Source organism: Cotesia glomerata, linkage group LG4 (assembly GCF_020080835.1).
Source record: "Cotesia glomerata isolate CgM1 linkage group LG4, MPM_Cglom_v2.3, whole genome shotgun sequence".
Classification (NCBI taxonomy): Eukaryota; Metazoa; Arthropoda; class Insecta; order Hymenoptera; family Braconidae; genus Cotesia; species Cotesia glomerata.
Window position 1 is genome coordinate 21,509,254 of NC_058161.1, and position 26,395 is coordinate 21,535,648.

Genomic DNA, 26,395 nt, shown 5'->3' on the forward strand with positions numbered 1-26,395 from the left:
AAATTTTTTCTTAGTTTTATTGAGATTTCTTGGAATCTACCGGTCCGAATCGGTTCTAGTCTACAGGAAATCTAAGTTCAGTGAAGCTCTTTCGAATGCCACCAATTTCGATTAAATCGGTTAAGCCAATCAAAAGTTATAAGAGGTTTACACACACACACACACACACACACACACACACACACACACACACACACACACACACACACACACACACACACACACACACATACATACATACAGACATACAGACACCATCGCGGGAAGGGTCAGGGAAGATTTCTAAGGCCTCAAAACGTCGAGATCTGTTGAAAACTCGATTTTTGCAAAACGGGGTAAAAACTATAACTTCCCGATTTTTCGATTATTCGATTTTCTTAGCGGGAAGTTAAAAAACATTGCATTTCCATTTTTCTTTCTTGTCCAATGTTTGTTTCAATAATATTACGCATAATAAGATCTAAATAATTTATTATTTCTTCACCAAGTAACCAGAGTTTATTCCAAAGTAAGCTTGTCAACCCTGGAATGTCTTCGCTCTTAAAATTTATTTTGTAAATGTACTTTCTAACCTCCAAAAGAATAAACTTATTCATTGCCATTAGACATTCAATAAACTGCTTACTTGCGTTCCAAAATTCATCATTGCGATTCATGTCCCACAAGTTGGTCCAACACGCCTCTACCAAAGATTTAACAACATTCATATTCTTCTCCATGCTTGTTCTTTTTTAGTCAACAAGTATGACAATAATTTAATTACTGAGCATATTACACTCTCTTTGCCCTAGTCGATAAACTTCAACAAGCTCAGTAATATTTCTTCATATTCTTCAATAATATTTATCGAGTAAAACACCAAAAGAATTAATTGCAATTAATATTATTTTTAATCAACTTTGTGACATTTTTTAAGCATATAAAATAAATTTATTCTGACCAAGATTGATTGATATGCTTGATGATAAAATCTTCGGTTTTTTTTTCATGGTTCTTGGTGATAAGTCTAAAAGTATTGGAGAAAAAAATTTGTCAAAATTATTTTTTTTGTTAGTTAAAATTAAAAAATTGTCAAGCGACTGCTAAATTTTATGTCATACATATTGTCAACACGTGGAAAGAGGTTAGAATATTTATAAACATACTTTACAGTATCAAGTATTTTATGTTATTGAGATTTTAGACTTTTAAATTTAAATATGACACTAAAATAAATAATAGTTTAAAAACACGCTTTATATAAAAAACCAAACTAAAGAATAGAAAATAAATTTTAATAAATTTGAATTAAGAATAGTGTAAAAAACGTTAATAAAAATAAATTAACAATAGCGTAAATAAGAAAAAAATGTATCTTATTTAAAAAAAAAAAAAAAAAAAAAAAAAAGCGTAGGACGCATAGTGTCAATATTTACACGATTATTAGTTTATATTAATTAAAATTTTTTACACTATTTTTAATTCAAATTTATTAACATTTATTTTATATTTTTTAGTTTGGTTTTCTATACAAAGCGTGTTTTTTAGTTTTTCTAAACTGTTATTTATTTTCTACTTTTTAGTTTGGTTTATTGAAAATGATTCTTTGACTCTGATTATCTTAAAATTTTTTTTGAAATGTGGTTTCGTCCGGAACGTTAAGTACAAAGAAAATATTCAAAATTATTTTCAATTGATACGTTCTGCCTTAGACCACCTGGATTTTATGAATTTAAATTAATTGCAACAGAGAAAATTCATAACAGACAATTTATAAGATCATCAACAACAACATCAATTGAATAAATATCAATTTCTCGTTGAGTCGGTAAAATTTTAGACTGTTTATTTAATCTCTGATGTATGAATGAAACAAAAGTTTCAAAACAATCAATTTTTCATAAAATACGAATTGATTGCTTTGGATGTTACAACGCGATAATTAGGACTCATCGGTAAGGCTTTCTCGCGCTTTATCTAATTTTTTATCTATAAGAGTAGGTACTTTTGTCAGAATAGTAGTGAAAGCAATGCTATTTTAGACTTTTCGTCAGTTTGCACTTGAGTAATCTATAAATAACTTCTGCAATTTAATCTCTTTATCCTGAAACTGTACATTGAATGTTAGAGCATCCCAGAAAGTCTAACAGAAACACGTAACGATCATTAATTTTTCTGTTAATGTGTATCACAAAAGTATTAATTCTTCCTAGTACCTGGGAAATGAACTAATTTTCTTGCTAGAATAATATGAGTGTAATAGTATATTACACACCTAGGGAAGTAAAGTAAGAAATGTCTCAGATCACATGTAATTGTTGGCCGAGGCGAAGCCGAGGTCAACAAACATGTGATCTGAGGCTTTCTTATTTACTTCCGTGGAGTGTATACTATTTTTTTTGCTCGACGAAGGCAGAAAGGGGCAACTTTGTTTAGCGCAGCGGGCCGAAAGTTGACGCTTTCTGCCCGTCGAGCAAAAAAAATGTTCTCGCATTTCTGTTGAATTTTGAGAATAAACAAAATCAGACGGATCACCACCTAATGCGATCGTTGTTGCATATGCAGCAGCGTACACGCCGCAGGTACTTCCATCTGGCTGTCTTGTAACATTTTTAAAAACTACTTGTTTTTCTTCGACTTGTTTAGGATAGCGAACTTGTATGTAATGTTTTTCAACTTCGGACAACTGCTCAAAATTGTCACGGCCTAAACTGTCATAAATGAAAACATTGTGACCATTGAAATGTAAGCAATACCAATGTGGATTGCTAGGATGACCACCAAAGATTTGTAAGTCATTATTTGAAGTTGAAGGCTTTAGAGGATTGAAAATCGTCATTGGAAATTGAAAAGTAAAACCCTTGTCTTCAAGTAATAACAGGAAAGAAGATATAGATAAATCATCCAAGAAACTGTCGTCAGTTAAAATATTAATCCTATAATCATAGTTACTTCTTTGAAAAATTTGTTGACGATAACTATCGATAATTCGTTTGTCATACCCATCCATTTCAGAATTTCGAAAAGTTTTCGATAGCCTCAGCTGTTTTTGCAGTGGTTGTTTCGGTAATGATTGTTTTTTCTCTGTTTGCTTAGATTGTTTTCGTTTTTGGGATGACTTTTCAACTTCATCAGTTGATTTTTTAGCTTGATCAGCTGATTTTTCAGCTTTATCAGTTGATTTTTTAGCTTGATCAGCAGATTTTTCAGCTTTATCAGTTGATATTTTAGCTTGATCAGCTGATTTTTCAGATTCTCTTTTAGCTTTTTCACGTCTAGCTTCGATAGTAGATGGAGCTTCGCGAATTGGCATATTTCGATCCAATCTACTATCTATAATTTCATCGATTAAAACTTGATAGTAAAAACTACTTAGTTTTTGTTTCATTTGAGTATCCCAAAAAACATCATCTTTTACAATTAATTCAGCTACTTTCAAATTTAATGATGTATAAACAGCAAAATGACAATATTGTTTGCCGCAGACATGAAGCTGTCCCTGAATATTATAATACATTGGGTGAGTTGTATTAATTTGTTCAGGGAAATCTGAGGAAAATAAATTAGCAAGATTTCTATTGCTTTTTAATGCTTCATCAGCACTCGTTTGCTCATCTTCAGAGATATTCCAAACTATTACAATAGAGTCATCTTCAACTGTACCATCAGGCCGAGCACATAAATAAAAGGATTCTTCATCTGTAGAAATGAATAAACCGCAACGTGAAATTACACTTCCAATTTTAGATTCCAAATCTTGAAGAGCTTTAGCCCTCTGATTTTCCATGAGTTCGAGCTGATCATCATCATACACAACTGGATTACATATATTGTTAACAACAGGTATACAAGACGATGTTTTTGCCATTTTACAAATTTTTCCAAAAAAATTAGAAGGAATCATATCTGTTTCAAAAAGTATGAGGTTCACCATACTTTATTTCATCTTTTGTTTTTTTCAAGAACAGCACGATATTTTTGCCGTTCACGAAGCTTGGCATTATGAGCTTCTTTTTGCTGCTGATAAAGTTGTGGGTCTGTTTCAGCTAAATCTGGCTGAGCGGCGTTAGGACCGTAATCTTTATCAGTACCTTGGCATCGGTTTTTATGTTTATTATTTTTGTTAGTTTCACGGTATTTTTTATTGCGAAGTCTTTGCAAAACGTGTTCTTTTTCAATTTTGCTAACTTTTTGAGGAACATCAACTTTGCTGTGGCTAAAAATTTTGCTCAAAGGAGTACCTGTAATCTGATCGATAGCAGCTACACTTACTCGATCTTGGTAACCACTTCTACTGTAATAATTGCATCGCTTGCCAGTAATATATTTGGAAACAATAGAAAAGCATTGTTCAATGGCATTAGTAGTAAGTTTATGGAGTAAATGGGTAGCATTTAAGCTAAATTTTTCTAAAACTTTTTCTACTCCTGCTAATAAACCATACTCAATTAATTTTGTGACAAAATTTGGTTTTGAACGATCACAACGATCAGCCCAATGTAGAGGGCATTTTTCATGATTACCAAAAACGTGATGATGAACAAGTTTTATGCTTTTCTGTAGTTCTTCAGCTTTTTCTTGAAATTGTTTAATTTCATCTTCATTTTTGAGTAATTTATCTAAATCCAAATCTTTTGTTAATAAATCGATTTCATACGTAACAACTTTGCGCATTTTGATCGCACTAGTTTTAATTTTGTCTCGTAAAACACCGACGCCGTGCGATTTTATCGCTTTTGCGTTAGAAGCTTCATTAATATGTGTACCAAATCTACGCCACATGTGGTTGGTACACTTTATTTTTTCTACTGTAATGCCATATTTACGATATGGATCAGCAACGCGGATAGCTTTATAAGAACTACTATCATCATCACTAATCACGGCTATGTAAATCAAGCCATTTTTCTCAATACTTCTTTCAAATATTTTGACAGCACCAGCAGATTCCATACTTCCAGAACTAAGATTCCTATCATAATTCTGAAAACACGTATGCTTTGGCGGTTTTATGCCATGGTTTTCAGCAATTTTACATATTTGACAATATTTATTGAGAATTTCAATATCTATCAGCTTCTGAGTAGCTTGACCGATTACACCTACAGCAGCACCAAGGGAATCATATTTTCCGCCTACATAACTCCGCTTACCAAAACTACCATCCATAATTACTCTAATAATAGGAATACCATCAGAGGTAACATCACCCTTACTGATAGCAATTCTTGCTTCTTCCAATGCATTTTGTATCATTTCATCGGCAAGAGCATCATCAATTAAATTGTTAAATTTTTCCCGATATTTACTGAAAGTATTATGTGATATGTACGGTATATCAAATACAGCTAATATACTTTGAAAAGCTGTAAAAGTACTACCTGTTCCTAAAACTGCTAATACAGAAGTTTCATTAATAGTAAAAGCATTAGTAGGCTTAGGTGGATTGGTATAAACTTTTTTAATCATCTGACATTGAAGGCACTTGAAATATATCAAAGTATTTAAGCCGATATCATAAGATTCAGTTATGGTAATGTTCTCTAGAAGTCTAGAACAATTAGGAGTATGGTTCTCAGCATTACCGAAATTTTTCAGTTGTTCGTGATAGAAAATAGGTTCAAAAATACGACGACCAGAAATAACAGAAGCACTCGTATTACCGAATGCCGGAAGTGACTGGCTCGAATTATCAACAGTTTTATCTAAATTATCAACATTCGTATCTGAATTATCAACATTATCATCTGAGTTATCATCAGTTTGCTGAGAATTTGTTTCTTGTGAAACATTTTTAGGATCAGAATGAATCGGATTACCATCAGCATTAACAAACGCATTGTTATTCTGATTATTTTTATGACTATTGTTTAATACAATTGGTACTCCATCATCCTTAAGCTCATCGCATGATAAATAATCTGTATCATGAGTTTCTTGCGAAGCATTATCATCTATTGTAGTAAAAGAAATTTCGCTATTACTGATTTCAGTATCACAAGATATCTGCGAAATCTCATGTGGCAGCGTATCTTTTTCTACAATAGATGGTTTACGAAATGAGTTTAAATTCAAACTACCAAGTCTAAGTGTTTCTAATTCACTAGGTTTTCGTTTTTTCGAAATCTCTAATGATACAGAGGCAACTTGACTTTTTAGAATACTCGATATCATCCAGTTCAACTGCCTGAAAATCTAATTCCTGGCTGGTAGCGCGAATGATATCTCTCTAGCATTTTCTACAGAAGCGATACAAGCATGTTTATCTCTACTAGAATTTAATTTATCAAGACCGGATATATCGACGTCATTAGACTGTCGAAAACTCCGATTATCAAACGTATTTGAGTTATCTTGATAATTATCCTGAGGAAATCTTTCGAGATCACACGATAAGCTACTACTTATTATAATATTATTGGTAACTTTACTTGCATCACTAACTTCGGAAATTCCATCGTTGTTCTCCACTGTACCGTATACTGAATCTCCGTTGGAGTCAACTTCCATGACATTAAACTCAGTGATGTCGATCACCACATCATCTTCAATGTCATCAGCTACCCCAGCTTCAACGAGCTTCATCCGAGCTTCTTCCCATAGCTGTGCCTCACGTTTTAGTTTCCGTCTGTGAAGTAATAAAATAAATTAAAACCCTTAACGAAAAATCAAAAAATTGTAAGTTAAACAGCTTGAAAGATATGAAAGTTATTTTATGTTTTCGAAGATTTTAAGTACAAATTTAGTGAAAAGTGGAATAGATAGCTTGCGAAATCAACTCTTTTACAAATTTTGTTTTTTATAATTGGAAGAAACAATATAAAAAAACTTTTCTGAGATAGAAATAAAATTTCAATTACGTCAATTAAGACGTGGTTAAAAAGGCTTATACATTAGTCACAAAAATAGATAATGGAATAATCAAAAAAATTAAAAGATATTTGAAAAATTCAAAATTTTACATTGATTTCAATCAATTTGTTTTGTTTGAAAATTTAGCAAAATGTTATTTTATAAAATTTAATATTTTAGGCAGATTTCTTTAAGAAATCTATCTATTGTAGTCGGTTTCACGTCATAATTTTAAGAAAATTTTATCATAATATGTTTCATTCCATCGAGTAATGTCGAAAAATAGCATTGGCTTAAAAGTTTATATATGTATTTATTAGACTGATTCAAAACCGACTATTTTTTTTTTTTTTCTTTTAATATTGAAAATATTGTCAGAAATGACGAAAAAATCCTGTGAAAGTTAGAGCTCTTAATTTTAATATTAAGAGTTGCCGAGTCGAAAATTTCAATTTCCCATTTGATTAACGTGGGAAAATTTTTTTTCTTACTTTGGAATTTTGTAACTCTTTAACAAGTCATCGGATTGGTTAAGTCAGAACATATTCTTGTAGAGAATTGAACGCTCTACAAAAAGGTCTCTTATAATTTTTCGATATATTCACTTTTTCAAAAGTTATTCAACGCTAAAGATGAATTGATTCAAAATTTTTACATTTTTTAATTTTCCGACGCAACCATCAACTTTATGAGAAAATTTAATAGGACTTTTTTGTAGAACATTTAATTTCCTATAACTTATCTCTCAAAAAATTAAAATATTTTTACAGATTGTAAGTTATTTGCAAAAACCAAAAATTTTTTTAAAAAGTCATTTTTATTCTTAAAATTAATTATCATATTAAGCAAATAAAGTTTTAACCTAAAAATTGAATGTTTATTACAATTTAATCAATAAATGGAAAAGCTTTTTTTTTTTTTTTTTTAACAAATAATGCCGATTTATGTTATTCGATTTTGGGAAATCATTTCAAGGTCAAGACGAACAATTCTCAAAAGCAAATAAAAACATTTTTTATCTATTTTTATATTTAATATGACTCTACTATCCATATCAAGTAAAATCCTTTTAAGCTCGCCCCCCTCTACCTATATTTAACATACTTCAACGCTGTTGTGATTCCAAGAATTAGGTAATTGCCGAGCTTTTTGAATTGAGTAATATATTTTTATTGTTAAGCCTTCAATACTGTGAGTGACGTGTACTAGAGTGAGGAAGTATTCTTAGCTTTCGGACGCTTTTTTTCAATTATTCTTTTCCACTGTTTCTTTCAATTTTTAATAAACATATTATTATTATAATTAGAGAATTCATTTTCTAAGATTGGATCTGTATCATATTTTGCTTATGTTACGCGTTAAGTTAACTTTGGTTGATGCTTGTTTGTTATTACGTATTTTGTGTTATTTTGAACTAATTTTTTAACGACATCCGACACATTATTAATTTATTTGTTATGCACAATGGATAAGGAAGTTTATTTAATTGGAGTTCTGTCAGACAGTATTGTTGGACGCAAACTTCCCAATTTTAAGGAGACTTTGGCATTGTTTTTTATCATCACAAAGTTTTAAAGTTTGACTTAAAAAAAAAGTGCTTCTTTGACAGTAAATAAAGTTGTAGAACAATGGAAGAAAGCCCAAATCCCGGTTTGTACTACTCAAAATTCTGTCCAAAAGCTTTTAGGAATGTTTAAAAAATGGAAAAATTTACAACGTAGTTCCCAACGCAAAAATCCCCTACTCAAATTAAAAAGAAAATGATTTTTAAAATTAAGCTCAAAGGGATATTTGACATTGCTCATAAATATGCACTAAAAATATTAGTGAGGAGCAGAAGGAATTTTTAAAGCACAAAGATCGCCAGGTCGACGTGGTTTTCTTGGTGAAAGTTCCCAAGACTTGAATGAAAATTGTAATGAAAGTATGGAACTAGACGATGAAAGTATGTATTAAACCTAAATATAAAATAACAAATTTATATTATGATACTTTTAAATTCATGATGGTGAATTCAGCAGACAGCTAATTATTGAGAATTTTTAGATTAATTTTAACTTAATGGTTGTAAAAATCTAAAAATTGCATAGAAAAAACTTGTGAAAATGTCCGTATGCATTTTTTATACTATTTCTTCTATAAAAATAAATTGTGTATTAGGGTGTGCCAAAATGTATCTTCCTTGATGGACCTTTTAAATTGGAATTTTGAGTTCCGCTTTTAACAGGAGTTGTGATTGGGCATTTCTGTCATATTTTGAGCGTAAAGGATTTATTTGATTTTATAGAATTTTTAACAGGAGTTTTGTTCGGCTAAATTTTGAAATTTTTAAATTCCAGCAAAAATGGCCGAACAGAAACTCCTGATAAAAATTCTTATAAAAATCAAATCAATCTTTACGCCCAAAATCTGTCAGGAAATGCCCAAACACAACTCCTGTTAAAAGCGGAACTCAAAATTCCAATTTAAGAGGTCCATCAAGGAAGTTACATTTGGCACACCCTATTGTGTATAAATGATTAAAAAATTATCAGATGTCTACTAAATTCACACTCATTTAAATTCTTTGATTTTTCAAATAAATTTTTTCATTATTTTGATGATCTTCAATTAGATACTGATCATTATTGATAAATAGAGTAAATTATCAAAAGTTTTCTTCAGATCGATCTCATTTCATAGTAAACTTTTATACATTAATGCAATTACTTTCTATAAATTTAGATACAGTTCTCAGAAAAATCAAAAAAACAGTTTAATTTCAAATTTTTTAACAAGTTTTTAAAATAAATGATTTGATGAAAAGATTCATCAAAATTATTCAAAAGCTATTGTCACTGTTTCTTTTAATGTTTGAAAAATATTTAAAGCTTCTCGAGGATTACTATTTTCAATTAATTTTTTTCTTTATCATAAAAACATCGACTTTTTCTGTGTATCCTTAAATTTTTAAAAGAAAGTTTTCTTTTATATTTTCAATTTTTTTTAAATTCTGAAAACAACTTTTTAAAATTGAACTTATTTTACATACCGAAATTTTGAAAATTGTTGAAAATTTATGTTCAAAATTACCTCAAAATTAAAAATAAACTACATCATCAATAAATGAAACTTGCAATGTTACGATAAATTTCAGATCCTGACGAGGTTTCAGACACGTGCACCATTACACTAAGTCAAGGTCTACCGTTATCGCAATCAACGATAAGTCAAACGTCAACTAATTTCTTATTTTTGAAACTGAACTTTTGAAGTCAGCAGAGACTCGAAAATTAATATTATGACACCAGAACTTGTTGCTTGCGTTAGATCGCGCAAATGTAGTAGCAGAAATGCTACTTATATTTTAGCTGCTGCTTGAAAGAGTGCTGAAGTTGATCTTCATAATGTTAATTTAAGCTACAGCACTATTCATCGAAAACGTATAATTTTAAGAGAGAATATTGCTAAAAGAATTAAAAGAAAATTTGAAATTAAACGATAACTACGTTGTTCATTGGGATGGTAAAATCCTTAGTGATATTGTTGGGTCTGATTCCGTGGATAGACTGCCGGTTGTTCTTACATCATCTGGTGAAGAACAATTGCTTGGAAGTTCCAAAATAAGTTCTGGAACTGGAATCGATCAAGCATCGGCTGTTTATTCAACACTTAACGATTGGGGTGTTAGTCGTTATGTAAAAGCAATGTGCTTCGATACCGCCCCTACTAATACAGGTAAATCTTTCTAATAATCTTAAAATATCAATTCCTCATTCTTACATTCTGACAGGGTACAATCGAACAGGGAATTGCGTAAACTATGAACTTTTTAAAAAATTTGATTGAATCTGAATTGCCATTTTCCATTTTTAGTGTGGTATCTGTAAAATAGATCATTAAAGTAGTCATATTTACACAAAAAGAAAAATTTCTTGGTTAAAGAACTAATATTTCTTGGTTCAATAAAATGTTTTAAGAGTTAAAATATCTTGGGTAAAGTAGGAATTTCTTGAGTCAAGAAAATTTCTTTGTCTCAAAAAGTTTTTCTTTGCTCCAAAACAAATTAAGTCTTTAAACAAATTTTTTTGCCTCAAGTTAACCTTTTTTTCTGTGGATTTAAAAACAAGAAATGATAAAGATATTTTTGTGTTTAATTAAGTTTTCGTAAATAATTTTAAAATAAAAAAAATTAGTTTACTTTTTATCTCTAATTTCAATTTTATGATTCAATTTTTTTTTTTTAGGTGTTCATCACGGTGCAGGCGTCGAATTAGAGAAAGTTTTAGGCCGTGAGTTAATTTGGTTACCATGTCGTCACCATATATTTGAAATCATTCTGAAGAGTGTTTTCGAAGCATATTGGCCCACTCAATCGGGTCCAAATGTGCAACTCTTTAATAGATTTAAAGTTTCGTGGGATACAATTAACAAACTAAATTACAAGAGTGGTACAGAAGATGATACGGTTGCTAACATTTTGAAAGATCAAACTAATGATATATTAGTTTTCATAGAAGATTACATGCAGGTACGGTTTAAGCTCATTTCAATACCTCTCTGAAGACAGTTGAACCAAGAAAAATTCTTAAACCAAGAATGTTTGAAGGAAAACCGAAATTATCTTGAACCAAAAAAGCTTTCGGCCTAAGAAAAAATTCTTGAGCCAAGAACTTTTCTCTTGGTTTTAAGATTATTTCGGTTTTCCTTCAAACTTTCCTGGTTTAAGAATTTTTTATTGATTCAAGTAAACCTTTTTTCTGTGTATTTATCCGTTTGAAAATTATACGAAAATTTTTCATGTGAATGCTTCAATGAATTTATAAGCTTCAATTAAGTTATGGTATAAAATTTAACTTTTTTTCAGAAATATCATCCAAGAAGTGATTATGAAGAATTTTTGGAACTCTCATTAATTTTTTGGGAGCTACCCCAAAAGAAAAGGTTTCGTTCAAGCGCCCAGGAGCTATGAGTCACGCTCGTTGGATGGCAAAGGCAATTTATTGTCTGAAAATATTCATTTTAGAGATGAGTTCAAACTCAGTGATTATGAAGAAAATAGCCTTCGAGAAGTATGCTTATTCATTACTACAAATTACATAAAAGCATGGTTTTCTTTCACCCTCTGCTATTCTTGCTCCAAATCATGATCTTACTTTTTTGCAAAATTAATTCGATACGAAGCCGTTAATTCTAGAATATCAAAAGCTGCTACTGTAAAAATGATTAATCATCTATGGTATTTAACTGAAGAGCTAGCTATAATTTCCTTGTTTGATGATGAAGTAGAAGTTGAAGTTAAAAAAATGATTGTAAATATTAACTGTCGGAAAGGAAAGAAAGTTAAGGCAAGGAAATTTGAAGTAAAAAGATAATTTAAATGCAATATTAGACAAAGATATGAGTGACTTTGTGTCGATAGATTCTCTATCTATTTTTAAAGATTTTGATTTGCCTTACGACTTCATTGAGAAAGATGTAAATACTTGGGCTAGTGACGAAAGTTTTAAAGAGTGTGTGAAATTTTTTACAAAATTAACAGTCGTGAATGATGTGGCGGAGCGTGGTGTGGCATTGATTGAACAATACAATAAGTGTTTCACTAAAAATGAAGAGCAATTACAATACTTATTGCTAGTTATTGGTGAATACAGAAAAAAGTGCCCAATTGTAATAGAAATTTTTAGTCTAACGATATAAATTGCTTTTATTATAATAAACATTCAATTTTTATGTTAAAACTTTATTTGCTTAATATGATAATTAATTTTAAGAATAAAATGACAACTTTTAAAAAATATTTTGGTTTTTTGCAAATAACTTACAATCTGTAAAAAATATTTTAATTTTTGAGAGATAAGTTATAGGAAATTAAATGTTCTACAAAAAGTCCTATTAAATTTCTCATAAAGTTGATGGTTGCGTCGGAAAATTAAAAAATGTAAAAATTTTGAATCAATTCATCTTTAGCGTTGAATAACTTTTGAAAAAGTGAATATATCGAAAAATTATAAGAGACCTTTTTGTAGAGCGTTCAATTCTCTACAAGAATATGTTCTGACTTAACCAATCCGATGACTTGTTAAAGAGTTACAAAATTCCAAAGTAAGAAAAAAATTTTCCCACGTTAATCAAATGGGAAATTGAAATTTTCGACTCGGCAACTCTTAATATTAAAATTAAGAGCTCTAACTTTCACAGGATTTTTTTCGTCATTTCTGACAATATTTTCAATATTAAAAAGAAAAAAAAAATAGTCGGTTTTGAATCAGTCTAGTATTTATGTATATATATGACGTAACTGCTAACTCTTTGAGCTCGAAGAGCTACAAAACGTCATAAGTATAATTTTAAGCGCAGGTATGGAATTAGCGGGAAGTAACAGGGATGGCCTTCAGGGTCAACCGTTTTCCTAATTTTCTTTAATTGGATACGTCCAAAATGTATGTGCGATGATTTACCCCGGAGTAATCATCGATTACAGCAAAAAAATTGCATTTTCACATTAAAAAGTTTGTTGTCTGTAAAGTTGGTTTACGTGATAAACGATAGTTTTACGTGATAACGTCACAAAGAAAAATTGATCAAAAATTCCATAATTTTATGAATTGAATTGAATTATTATCACTGAATTATCATTATTTTGTATTTAAAAACTAAAAAATTTTAAATATTTAAAAATTATTTTAACAAAAAGAAAAGACTTATTGGTACATTGTTAATCAAAAATTGATATAATAATTTGATAATTGATGTAATTATCTTTATTTATAATTAATATTAATTATTTTATTAATTAATATCGTTAATCTACTATATAAAAATAAGTCGGGTTTTCCTTCCTGACGCTATAACTCCAGAACGCACGAACCGATTTCCACGGTTTTGCATTCGTTGGAAAGGTCTCCGGCTCCGTGAGGTTTATAGTAAAGAAAATATAAAAATAAGTCGGGTTTTCCTTCCTGACGCTATAACTCCAGAACGCACGAACCGATTTCCACGGTTTTGCATTCGTTGGAAAGGTCTCGGGCTCCGTGAGGTTTATAGCAAAGAAAATTCAGGAAAAATTTCAACAGAAAAGCGGGAAAATCTTTTACACATACAGCGCCATCTCTGATACATATCATGTACTACAAACCAATATTTTAAGTAGATGGCGCCGGTGCGTGATACATTGTTTGACGAGATCTTTTGTACGAGATGTAGAAATAATCTATGAACGAATTTTACGATATTTAACCCCATAAGGGGTTGCGGGGTGGCTATTAACAATGAAAATTTTTAATTTTCAAGCTATAGCTCCTACAGACCTTAAATTTGGTGGGGACATTACTTTTACCATGTAGTGGTCAGCTAAGAACGGATTTTCAGAAATTCCTCCCCCAAAGGATTTTGCGGGTGTGTTAACAATGATGAAGAATATAGGAGCTGTTCCATAGGTAGATTGACTCATCACGATATCTCTAGAGCTATAAGACCTAGAGACTTGAAATTTGGTAGGTATATTACTTTTTACCATGGAGAGGTCAGCTAAGAACGGATTTTAAGAAATTCCTCCCCAAAGGGGTTTGCGGGACGTTAACAATGAAAATTCCCGTTTTTAAACTATTGCTCCTATCGACTCCAAATTTGGTAGAAATCTTTTGTAAGAGATGTAGAAGTAGTATATGGATGAATTTTACTCTGTCTCCCCCCCATCAGGGGTTCCGGGGGAGGCTATTAACCATGAAAATTTTAATTTTCAAGCTATAGCTCCTACAGACCTTAAGTTTGAAAACAATTTTCATCCACCCACCTCCTCCCACACATCTGCCTCATAATTCCTATGCATTTAACATGTCGCGATATCAATTAAGTTGCCCAGAAATTATTCTTGAGCCAATAATTTTTTCTTTTAACTCAAGAAAATCTATTTTTTTCAAAATGGTGTTCTCGGTTAAAAATCTTTTCACTAAATTCTAGCTCACATTTTTTGTTAGTGTATTAATAACAAAATAAATTAATTTTCACTCATCACGATATCTCGGGAACCGTCAGACCTAAAAACTTGAAATTTGGTAGGAATATTCCTTTCGCTGAGTAGAGGTCAGCTAAGAACGGATTTACGGAATTCCCCTCACAAGGGGGATGCGGGGGCGTTAACAATGAAAAATTCCCGTTCTTAAACTATAGCTCCTATCGACTCCAAATTTGGTAGGAATCTTCTGTAAGAGATGTAGAAATAATCTATGAATAAATTTTTACGATATTTAACCCCTCACTCAGGGGTTGCGGGGGTGGATTTTTAAAAATGAAAATTTTTAATTTTCAAGTTATAGGTCCTATCGACTCCAAATTTGGTAGGAATCTTCTGTAAATGATGTAAAAATAATTTATGAACGAATTTTACGATATCTCACCCCTACAGGGGGTTGCGGGGTGGGTGTTAATAATAAAAATTTTAAATTTTGTCAGTGTATTAATAACAAAATAAATTTATTCAAACTTTTATAAATAGTAATTACTAATACTAAGTTGCGTTAAAAGTTTTTATTGTGGAGATACGTGTGAAGTTAATGAATAAACAAATAAACGTCTATTGTGTATATTTATCTGTCATCAACGTAACAGTAAAGTTTAAATCTTTCATTTGAAAATGAATTTAAATACCAGATTAAATAACCAAATCAATACATCCGTTAAGAATCAATATAGCATATGTATTTGAAAAATATATTAGGAAATGATGAAAGATTATTTTAAGCTTTTTCTAAGATAAAAAAAATAAAAATTCAATAAGAACCAATAATTGAACTTTTTTCGAGAAAGGAAAATAAATCTATTGAACATGAAAACACCTTGATAATACGCCCAGCGGAGCGGGCGGGTAACGGCTAGTAATTATTATTAATTAATTTTTTTATAACTAATCTACAGATTCGGTAGAATCTGGCACCAAGTTCCGTTCAAAAATCCCGTTAAAAACGGAGCGCCAGACTGTTCTACAGATTCGGTAGAATCTGGCGCCAAGTTCCGTTCAAAAATCCCGTTAAAAACGGAGCGCCAGACTGCTGACTGTGTTTACTGTAAGCAGAACGGTTTTTTTGGAGTCACGAAATTTTATTTAATTCTGCGGTACTTTTGTGACCTAATTTGTTAATTATAAGAGTAAGTAATAATTTAATTTACCGTATTAATTAATTATACTCACTTATAACAATTTATTCACTTGAAATTATTAAATTTTATTAGCACATACTATAACTCGCTCAACGAATTCAGATCCTGGACTTTTTTCGATGGGGAATATCAGTGCCACAGACTAGATAAAATAAAAATGTGTAGTAATCCTTCCTATAGACACGCAACTACAATAAAAAAAAGTAATTCATAGCTTGCATCTATGGCCGCCAGGGTGCACTGGAATTATATCTACATAAGCTGTAGCTTCAAGGGGATAGTTTGCGGTAAAAAATGCAGCCGACGCGAGATTTAAGTTGGTACCAATTGTAAATTTTTATTATAATTACAAAAAATACTAAAATCCGAACAAAAACAGTTTCACTGTAAAAAAAATCGCGACAAGTCCACGTTCATAAGACTAATAAAAAAAAAATTTTTAATTTCTTCACAAAAAGATATAAAATAAAAAAATAAAAAAATCCAAGTAACCGATATGATTGTATATGATTTTCGGAAATTAAAAAAAATTTTGTTGTAAATTTGAAAATTAAAAAAAAAAATTTTTGAACGTACTTGGTGTGCGTGGTTGCAAAATATTTTACTTGTAATGAAATTTATAAAATTTATTTACTAGGACTTTCAAAAAAATTGAAATACACAATGACGCACACCGCAAGCACACATAAAATTTTCAGCCAATGCCATTTTTTGATATTACTCGATGAAATGAAACATTATGCATGAAAAAATTTTCTTAAAATTACGACATGAGACCGGCTACAATAGATAGATTTATAAAGAAAGCTATCTAAGAAAAGCCAGCTGTGACTGACATTTAAAAAATTTTTTTAAACATTATCAAAGATATTCTCTAAAAAAATAACATGAGTCATATACTTACGCTTGCATTCGTTTATGATTTCTTGAATGCTTTGATATTTTGTTCACCTTCCGTCCCATTTTTATTGCTTAAAATAGCTCACAATAAAAAAAAATATCAACACTCGTAAAACGTATTGAATGCACAAAACTTTTTTATTGTTACAGGACACTTTAATTACAGTTTTAATTATTGGTGCTAATATTATTTTATCAACAAATAATTAATTGATATTATTAACTATTATTTAATTGTTTTTTTTTTTATATTTTTATATTTTATATATTTTCTCTATTTATTAATTTAATTTATGAATCTATTTAATTAACTACCAAATAATTTATGGTTATGAAAAAAGTCAATAGTTAACTAAGAAACGCTGCGAGAGCAGATGCTTATATTAAAAAAAAAAAAAACGCATCGATTGTCATTTTGTTTATTGGCGAATTATTGTTATAAATCCAACTAAAAAATATACAGTAAGATTCATTTTGCCTAAATGACTCGTAAATTTTTTTTTATTTTATAATTTTTCTAAATATTGAAATATAATTATATTATATTGAAGTAGATAGAAATTTAGGAATTAATATGAAGATTTACGTAGAGTAAAATCCATAAAAAAGCAATGCAAATTTAAATTGTGACGCATGCGTCACATCCAGTAACTGGCTATCGACCTGCCACCAAGTGGCAGTAATAACAATTAAATGCTCCTTCAGAAAATGCAATTGCTCTGCTGAAATTTTTATTAATGAATTAATTATGTGTAAATAAAAAATTGAATTTGGATTCTCAATTATGTATAAAAATTAATTTAGAATATATTTAATAACAGATAAATTATAGGAAAAGAATGTACATATAGAAATTTAAAAAAATGAAAGATGCAATTTTAAAAAAAAATTTTTTTGGAACAAATTTTTTTTATTAAATAAAATTAAAAAGTTGTTAAGTGACTGCTAACTATAATGTCATCAATTATCTGCATTTTTTAATTTTCTTTTATCGTATGTAACGTTTGGATATCGCTCTCTATTTTTATGACGTTAAAGTTAGCAGTCTTTTAATAATTTTTTAATTTTTTTTAACAAACCAATTTTTTCCGAAAAATAATTTTTAAAAAATTGCATTTTAAATTATTTGCATTAATTATATCACATTATAACAATGTTTATCGTAAAATACCAAATTTTATCACAGCTCATAATTATCTTTTATATTGTTAAATATTAAAAACGTTTATTTATTTAGTGAATTGAATTATTATCATGTATTCCAGCTATAGGGCTATAACAAGTGTCGAAAGAAAATTGCTATTTTTGCTTTTTATTATAAATAAATATTTGTTAATAGTTAACGAATATTTATCAACCATTAATAAAAAAATATTTATTAACTGTTAATAAATATTTATTAAATCCTATGATGTTAAAAAATTATATGTTACCAGTTAATAAAGCTTATTAAAAAAAAAAAAAATAATAAATCGAAAGCAAAATTTTTTTTTGTTTCTACACAAGAAAAACGAGCTTTAATAAACTTTCACTCTAGAGTTAAAGGACAAAATTCATTTTATATTAAAACTTTGAAATATTTCATTCAGAAAAAAAAAACAAAAAACATTTACAGATTTGTTATTTTTTGTTTAGTTCAATAAGTCGCTTAAGGAGGTATAGGAATTAAGTCGAAATAATGAGATCAATTAAAAATTTTTGGGATTGAAAGAAATGTATTTATTACGTGTTGTGTTAAAATTTCAGAGACCTAGGGTTCATAGTTTATTTATAAAAAAAGAATAAAAATAGGTCATTTAACATTGTAATGGCATACCAGATCTCAAACCTACTCTTGTTTTAATAAATTTCATAATGAAAAAATAATGAGAAAGCTTTAAAAAACTCATTGTAAAAAAAAAAAAAATTACGAAAATTATTGAAAAAATAAAATTAAGTTAAGGGTACTTAGTTATGTAATAATTGAGTTTAAAAAATCTAAATTTAAAAAAAATAGTCAGCCATAGCAAATGTGGGTTATGTGACGGCAGCGTCGCAAATGGTGGGTCACGCGGGAAATTTGAATCTGCTAATAACTGTTAATTGTTTATATTATCTAAAAAAAGTAATTATAATACAGAAAATATTCTTAAAGATTCGAACTTCTAATTTTTTTTGTAATTCTAACTTGGAGAATTTTAAAAATTAAAGAAAAAAAAATATCTTTGAACGTAGTTTTTTACAAATAACTTTTAAACGGTCATCTCTTTGAGCTTGAAGAGCTCAGAAAAAACACAAAAATCATATTTTTGAGCGCTTAGGTATAGAGTTAGCGAGTAATTGCAGGTATGGTCTCTAGGGTCAGACGTTTTCCTATTTTTTTTTCGAAAATTAAAATTTTTCGAAGTTTTAGGTTTTTAAAAATATAATTTTTTTGAAATTTTAATTTTTTAACAGTTCGATTTTTTTTTAATTTGAATTTTTTTGAAATTTTGAATTTGTTCGAAAATTTGAATATTTTTATATCAACTAAAAAAATTTTGCGTTGAAATTTGTTTTAGTTAAATAACAATTTTCATTAAAATTTTATCGCGATTTTCTAATGTACTATAACCAAAATAAGTTTCAACGCCAAATTTTTCTTGTTGATGTAAAAGAAATTAAAATTTTAACGACCGTTAAAATTTCCAAAAAAATTAAAATTTTCCAAAAATTTGATAAAAAAAATAATTTTAAATTTAAAAAAATCACATTTTTCAAAATAATCTAAAACTCTAAAAAATTTTTAATCATCAAGAAATTATTATTATTATATATTGTTAAATTAAAAATTAAATTATTATTATTAAAAATAATAATAATTATTATGTATTAATAACCCCAGTTGTATGGTTTAGTTCATAATCAAATAGACGTATTGAGCTACCACACAAACTAAATTCAAAGCGAACAAGTCTTGCTCGCTTTGTCTTCACTTTTTCCAGTACAAAACCGTACTTAGAAGACAAAACCTAAATTCACAGTATAAGTGCCATCTTACAGTATAGAAATCAATCAATTTCAGTTTTCCATTTACATTTACCACCATCTAGTGGCATGATTAAAAATAGCATGACAGATGTTTTTGTGGACATTTCAAATAATTTTAATAATTATTGAATTTTTTTTTTTCAAATGAATTGATTGAGTTTATGTGATTAGAAATTACTAAATGGCATATAAAAATAAATTCATTAGATGTTTTTCTAGAACATAACGGTAATAATTTTTCTGAAAAGTGCTGCAAAAAATTTAATTTTAATTTTTTTTAATATTCAACCATAACCTCCTATAAACCGCCGAATTTTAAAATAATTAATAGTATTTTTAATATTTTTTTTAGTAAAAATAGGAAGTTTCATATTCTTCGTAATAATATTCTGATTATTTTTGCCAAGTTTCGTAGCTTTTTATTCACGTGAAGCCTCAATCAACGACTTTGAAAAATACCCTCAAAGTTGATAAATGAAGAACACTATATACGCTCTTAAATGAACATATAAATTTATTCATAGCTACCCAGTGCTTGTAACTGACCCTGATAACAAAGTTTTTTATTGAAATTACTTTGATTATTCTAAATAAAAATACAAATTCATCCATTGCTGCCCAGTCCCTCTAACTGATCCTCACTATTGAATTGTTAGTTCAAAATTGTCTCAATTATTCGAAATTAAAATCGAAAACTCAGTCACAGCCGCCTAGAGCCCCTGACTTCCCATTGATGCGTATTTTTTATTTTCAAATTATTTTAATTCATTTAAAAGAAAATAAAAATTCATTCATGACTGCTTAGTGCTTCTAACTTACTATCACTACTGATATTTGAATGAAAAATCACTTCAATCGTTCTTCATGAAAATAATAATTCCTTTATAGCTACCCAGTGCCTTTAAGTGATCCTGATAACAAAGTTTTTTATTGAAATCACTTTAATCAATCTAAATAAAAATAAAAATTCATTTATGTTTAGTTAGTGGCTCTAACTTATTATGACTAATGATTTTTTGAATAAAAATTACTTCAATTGTTCTAAATGAAAATAAAAATTCATTTATAGCTAGCCAGTACCTGTTGCTGATCCCGATATCAAAGGTTTTTATTGAAATTACTTTAATTAATCTAACTAAATATAAGAATTCATTTATGGCTGCCCAGTCCCTCTAACTGATCCTCGCTACTGAATTGTTAGTTTAAAATTGTCTCAATTATTCCAAATAAAAATCGAAAACTCAGTCACTGCCGTCTAGAGCTGCTGACTTTTCGTAGTTGCTTATTTTTTATTTTAAAATTATTTTGATCCATTTAAATAGAAATAAAATTTCACTTATAATTGCTTATTGCCTCTACCTTACAACTACTATTGTATTTTTAATCAAAAAATTACTTTAATTGTTCTAAATAGAAATGAAAATTTATTCACAGCTTTGTAGTGCCTGTGGTAATAACCTTGATCACTGATTTTCTTAATTAAAATTAATTTAATTGTTCTAAATGGAAATAAAAATTATTCATAGCTACTCAGTGCCTTTGACTTACCGTTGCTACTTATTTTTTATTTTCAAATTACTTCAATTATTTTGAATAAAAATAAAAATCTATTTATAGTTGCCCAGTACCTGTAACTGAACCTGATCGCTAATTTTTCAATTGGATCTTATTTAATTATTCTGAATAAAAAAAATATCATTCGCAGCCTCCCAGTTATTCTACCTAACCCTCGCAACTTATAGTTTTTTTGTCAAAAATCACTTCAATTATTTAAAATACAACTGAAAATTTATTTATGGCCACCCAGTACTTCTAACTAATCCTCGCTAGCAATTTTTTTAATTAAAATTGCCTCAATTATTCAAAGTAAAAATTAAAATTTCAGTAATAGCCGCCCGGTGCCCCTGACTGACCGTCAATCCTAATTTTTTATTTAAAAATTATTTTACTTTATTCAAATAAAATTAAAATTTCACTCATGGCTGCTTAGTGCCTTTAACTTTTTATAACTACTGATTTTTGATTTAAAAATGATTTCAATTGTTTTAAATGAACATATAAATTTATTCATAGCTACCCAGTGCTTGTAACTGACCCTGATAACAAAGTTTTTTATTGAAATTACTTTGATTATTCTAAATAAAAATACAAATTCATCCATTGCTGCCCAGTCCCTCTAACTGATCCTCACTATTGAATTGTTAGTTCAAAATTGTCTCAATTATTCGAAATTAAAATCGAAAACTCAGTCACAGCCGCCTAGAGCCCCTGACTTCCCATTGATGCGTATTTTTTATTTTCAAATTATTTTAATTCATTCAAAAGGAAATAAAAATTCATTCATGACTGCTTAGTGCTTCTAACTTACTATCACTACTGATATTTGAATGAAAAATCACTTCAATCGTTCTTCATGAAAATAATAATTCCTTTATAGCTACCCAGTGCCTTTAAATGATCCTGATAACAAAGTTTTTTATTGAAATCACTTTAATCAATCTAAATAAAAATAAAAATTCATTTATGTTTAGTTAGTGGCTCTAACTTATTATGACTAATGATTTTTTGATTAAAAATAACTTCAATTGTTCTCAATGAAAATAAAAATTTATTCATTTTCGCCCAGTCCCTCTAACTGATCCTCACTACTGAATTGTTAGTTCAAAATTTTCTCAATTATTCCAAATTAAAATCGAAAACTAAGTCACAGCCACCTAGAGCCCCTGACTTTCCATTGTTGCTTATTTTTTATTTTCAAATTATTTTAATTCATTTAAATGAAAATAATAACTCATTTATGACTGCATAGCGCTTCTTACTTACTATCACTACTGATTTCTGAATTAAAAATTACTGCAATCGTTCTTCATGAAAATAAAAATTCCTTCATAGCTACCCAGTGCCTGTAACTGACCTTGATAACGAAGTTTTTTATTGAAATTACTTTGATTAATCTAAAAAAAAATAAGAATTCATTTATGATTACTTAGTGCCTCTAACTTATTATGACTCATGATTTTTTGACTAAAAATTACTTTAGTTGTTTAAATGAAAAAAAAATTCATTTAGAGCTACCCAGTACCTGTTACTGACCCTGATAACGAAGGTTTTTATTGAAATTACTTCAATTAATCTAACTAAATATAAAAATTCATTTACTGCTGCCCAGTCCCACTAACTGATCCTCGCTACTGTATTGTTAGTTTGAAATTGTCTCAATTATTCCAAATAAAAATCGAAAACTCAGCCACAGCCGTCTAGAGCCGCTGACTTCCCGTAGTGTCTTAGTTTTTATTTTAAAATTATTTCGATTCATTTAAATCGAATTAAAATTTCACTCATGGTTGCTTATTGCCTCTACCTTACAACTTCTATTGTATTTTTAATTTAAAAATTAATATAATTGTTCTAAATAAAAATAAAAATTTATCCATTGCCGCGCAGTCCCTCTAACTGATTCTCACTACTGAATTGTTAGTTGAAAAATGTATTAATTATTCCAAATTAAAATCGAAAACTCAGTCACAGCCGTCTAGAGCCGCTGACTACCCGTAGTTGCCTATTTTTTATTTTAAAATTATTCTAATTCATTTAAATAGAAATAAAATTTTACTCATGGTTGCTCATTGCCTTTACCTTACAACTACTATTGTATTTTTAATTAAAAAATTACTTCAATTGTTTTAAATAAAAATTAAAATTTATTCACAGCTATGTACAGCCTGTCAATGACCTTGATCACTGATTTTTTTAATTAAAATTAATTTAATTATTCTGAATAAAAAAAATATCATTCGCAGCCTCCCAGTTATTCTACCTAACCCTCGCAACTTATTGTTTTTTTGTCAAAAATCACTTCAATTATTTAAAATACAACTGAAAATTTATTTATGGCCACCCAGTACTTCTAACTAATCCTCGCTAGCAATTTTTTTAATTAAAATTGCCTCAATTATTCAAAGTAAAAATTAAAATTTCAGTAATAGCCGCCCGGTGCCCCTGACTGACCGTCAATCCTAATTTTTTATTTAAAAATTATTTTACTTTATTCAAATAAAATTAAAATTTCACTCCCCTGGCGGATCCACTTACACCGTGTATTACGGTGTAAACTAAGTGTAAATACGTCTATCACTGAATATACACCTTAATTACACTTGATCAACACGGTGTATTTGTGAAAATTTTAGTGGCAGTTTACACGCAATTTACACTGTTACTCTAACACTTGAATTACACCAAATGAACGCTAAATTGCCTCTCTTCGTGCCTTTGAGCCTTCCGCGTAGAAACAGTGTGAACAGCATGTAAGTGTATACGCCTTGAAGACACCATAGCTACACTCTACGTATATTAATGCACTGGATACACGGTGTATTTATGGTGTTCGCGCTTAGTATTTTGATGTTTATGCTCCGCCTACGTTTAGGTCTGACCCAGGTTTAAAATAAAACTTGATTTTGAATTAAAATTTAAGTCGTTTTTCATCATGTATTAAGGTAAAATTTAAGTTAAAAAAATGATTTTTTATCTGCTAAAGTATTGAAATATCTATAAAATTTGACTTACGTTTGACTCTTTGGTTTCGTTAGGATAGATTTAAGACAAAAAAAGACTCATTCAGCCTCACCCGAGATGGAAAAGGTGAATTACATTTTTATAAATTGTTATAAAAATTGTATCACACATTAATTTTTTTAAATCTTCAGTGAAAAAAGTAAAAATTATGATTAATTTTTTAATTATTGTTATGTAAAAAATATTTAATTTAGATAATTAATTAATTTTACATTTAAAATATTTAATGTGTTTAAGTATTTGGTCCTAGCGTGTTAGGCTAATAGACCGGGAACTCTCCGAGTTTAATTTATTGGAGAATGATAGGTTTGTTTGAATAAATTGATGTAGTTGAATAATTTTAATACATATATTGTTTAAGTCCAAAATTAATATCATTAGTTAAGTTTACAATTATTACAATTATTACACAGTGATTGAAGTTAACTTTTCTTTCATATAACGATTTTACAATATTACTAAATTCACAAATATTAATAATTTAAAATATACCTGATAAAAATTGATGAACCTTGTTGATTTAATTTGATTTAGTTGGTTTCACTTCACTTTTACGATTTTACTTACCTTTACAAATGATTTACTTTCTATACAAAAGATTTACACGTGGTCTATTGAGACTTATTTAAACTATGTACGATGTTAACACTAGGACGTCAGGACAACGAGAGAGATTTTTTGGTGACAATTGCGAGGTATCGAATTTTAGGGCGTTACTAATTTCCACTCATTGGGGGAAAACAAATGTCCAATTATTTGTCTATTTTCTTGGGCCCTTACCCTCTCTCTTAAATTTGTCTAAAAATGTTGCATGAGTCCCTCTGCTTGGGTCAGAGTGCAACATGCTTTCTCACTTACTCTTATGTTCTATTATTCATCTATGTGTTTGTGTATACGTAAGCGCATTTACGCATAGACAAAGACATACATTTGTACTGTCTACATTAATTTATTTATTTAAATCGTATGAATAAATATGTACTTGAAACTAACATCTCTTACGTTTTCTTAAATTTAATTATTTATTTGTAGAAATATTTCTGTTTTATCGTTTTAATAATTTGTTGTATTATTTTAGAATTCAATTATTTAAAATTTGTTTATTTTAAATTATTTAACTTTCAAGTTCTATTTTTTTTATTTGTTTCTCATTTCATATTTAATTTTTGTTGACTAAAAATTATTTTGGAAATTGCATTATTAAAATTTATTTCGATATTTGTCTCAACACTAAAATTTTGTAATTAAATTATTCTAAAATCTTTTGGTTTAAAATAAATCTTTTTATCTAATGTTCTTTATCTTTAAGTATTTCTTATTTTGAGTTTAAGTGAGTTAGCTTACGTATAACAAAACTCCCATTTCTCTATTTAATCTCTTAAATATACCTGGGCTCCAGACTAATTACGGAAATTTCCCTGGGCCTTTTGTAAAAATCGAACGAGACACTTAATGACCGCACTCGAATTATCTTTTACAATCGTTAAAACTTAAATAAAATAATACTAGATATTTTTTTTATTAATAAATATTATACTCGATTTTTATAGTTAATAAATATGTAAAGAAAAATTTCTTTACATAACATTATATTTCCATAAGTTTTATTATACGCTGTGATTATATTACCTGTTTACTAAAAACTGACTAAAAGTAAGGCGTGAATTTTGGAGAATCCAAATGTGAATGTCGTAAGCGTTCGTTTTACGTTATACATTGCAGAAAAAAAATTATTCAAAAAATAATAGAAGATTAATTTATAAGTTAATTTAAAAAAAAAATTTAGTGGTTGTTTAAATTTTCCCGTGGACTATAATTTTTAACGTGAGCTGGGCACCGAAATATGTTTTGTCGCGTTAGTTACAAGCCAAAGCTCATGCGACCATTGACTCTTAATAAAATCTTTGTTTACAATAAAAACACAACATATGGCGGACAA

The 26,395-nt window shown here is 28.8% G+C and overlaps 1 long non-coding RNA gene across 1 annotated transcript; it reads right to left on the reverse strand.

Moving 5' to 3' along the window:
* Positions 1–4,775: 4,775 nt before the first annotated feature.
* LOC123264069 lies at positions 4,776–25,514 on the reverse strand. The gene is made up of 4 exons (XR_006509263.1): positions 25,199–25,514; positions 9,186–9,190; positions 6,371–6,376; positions 4,776–4,787 (listed from the first exon to the last, which is right to left on the reverse strand). It is a non-coding gene; the product is annotated as an uncharacterized LOC123264069 (long non-coding RNA).
* Between the last annotated feature and the right edge of the window lie 881 nt (positions 25,515–26,395).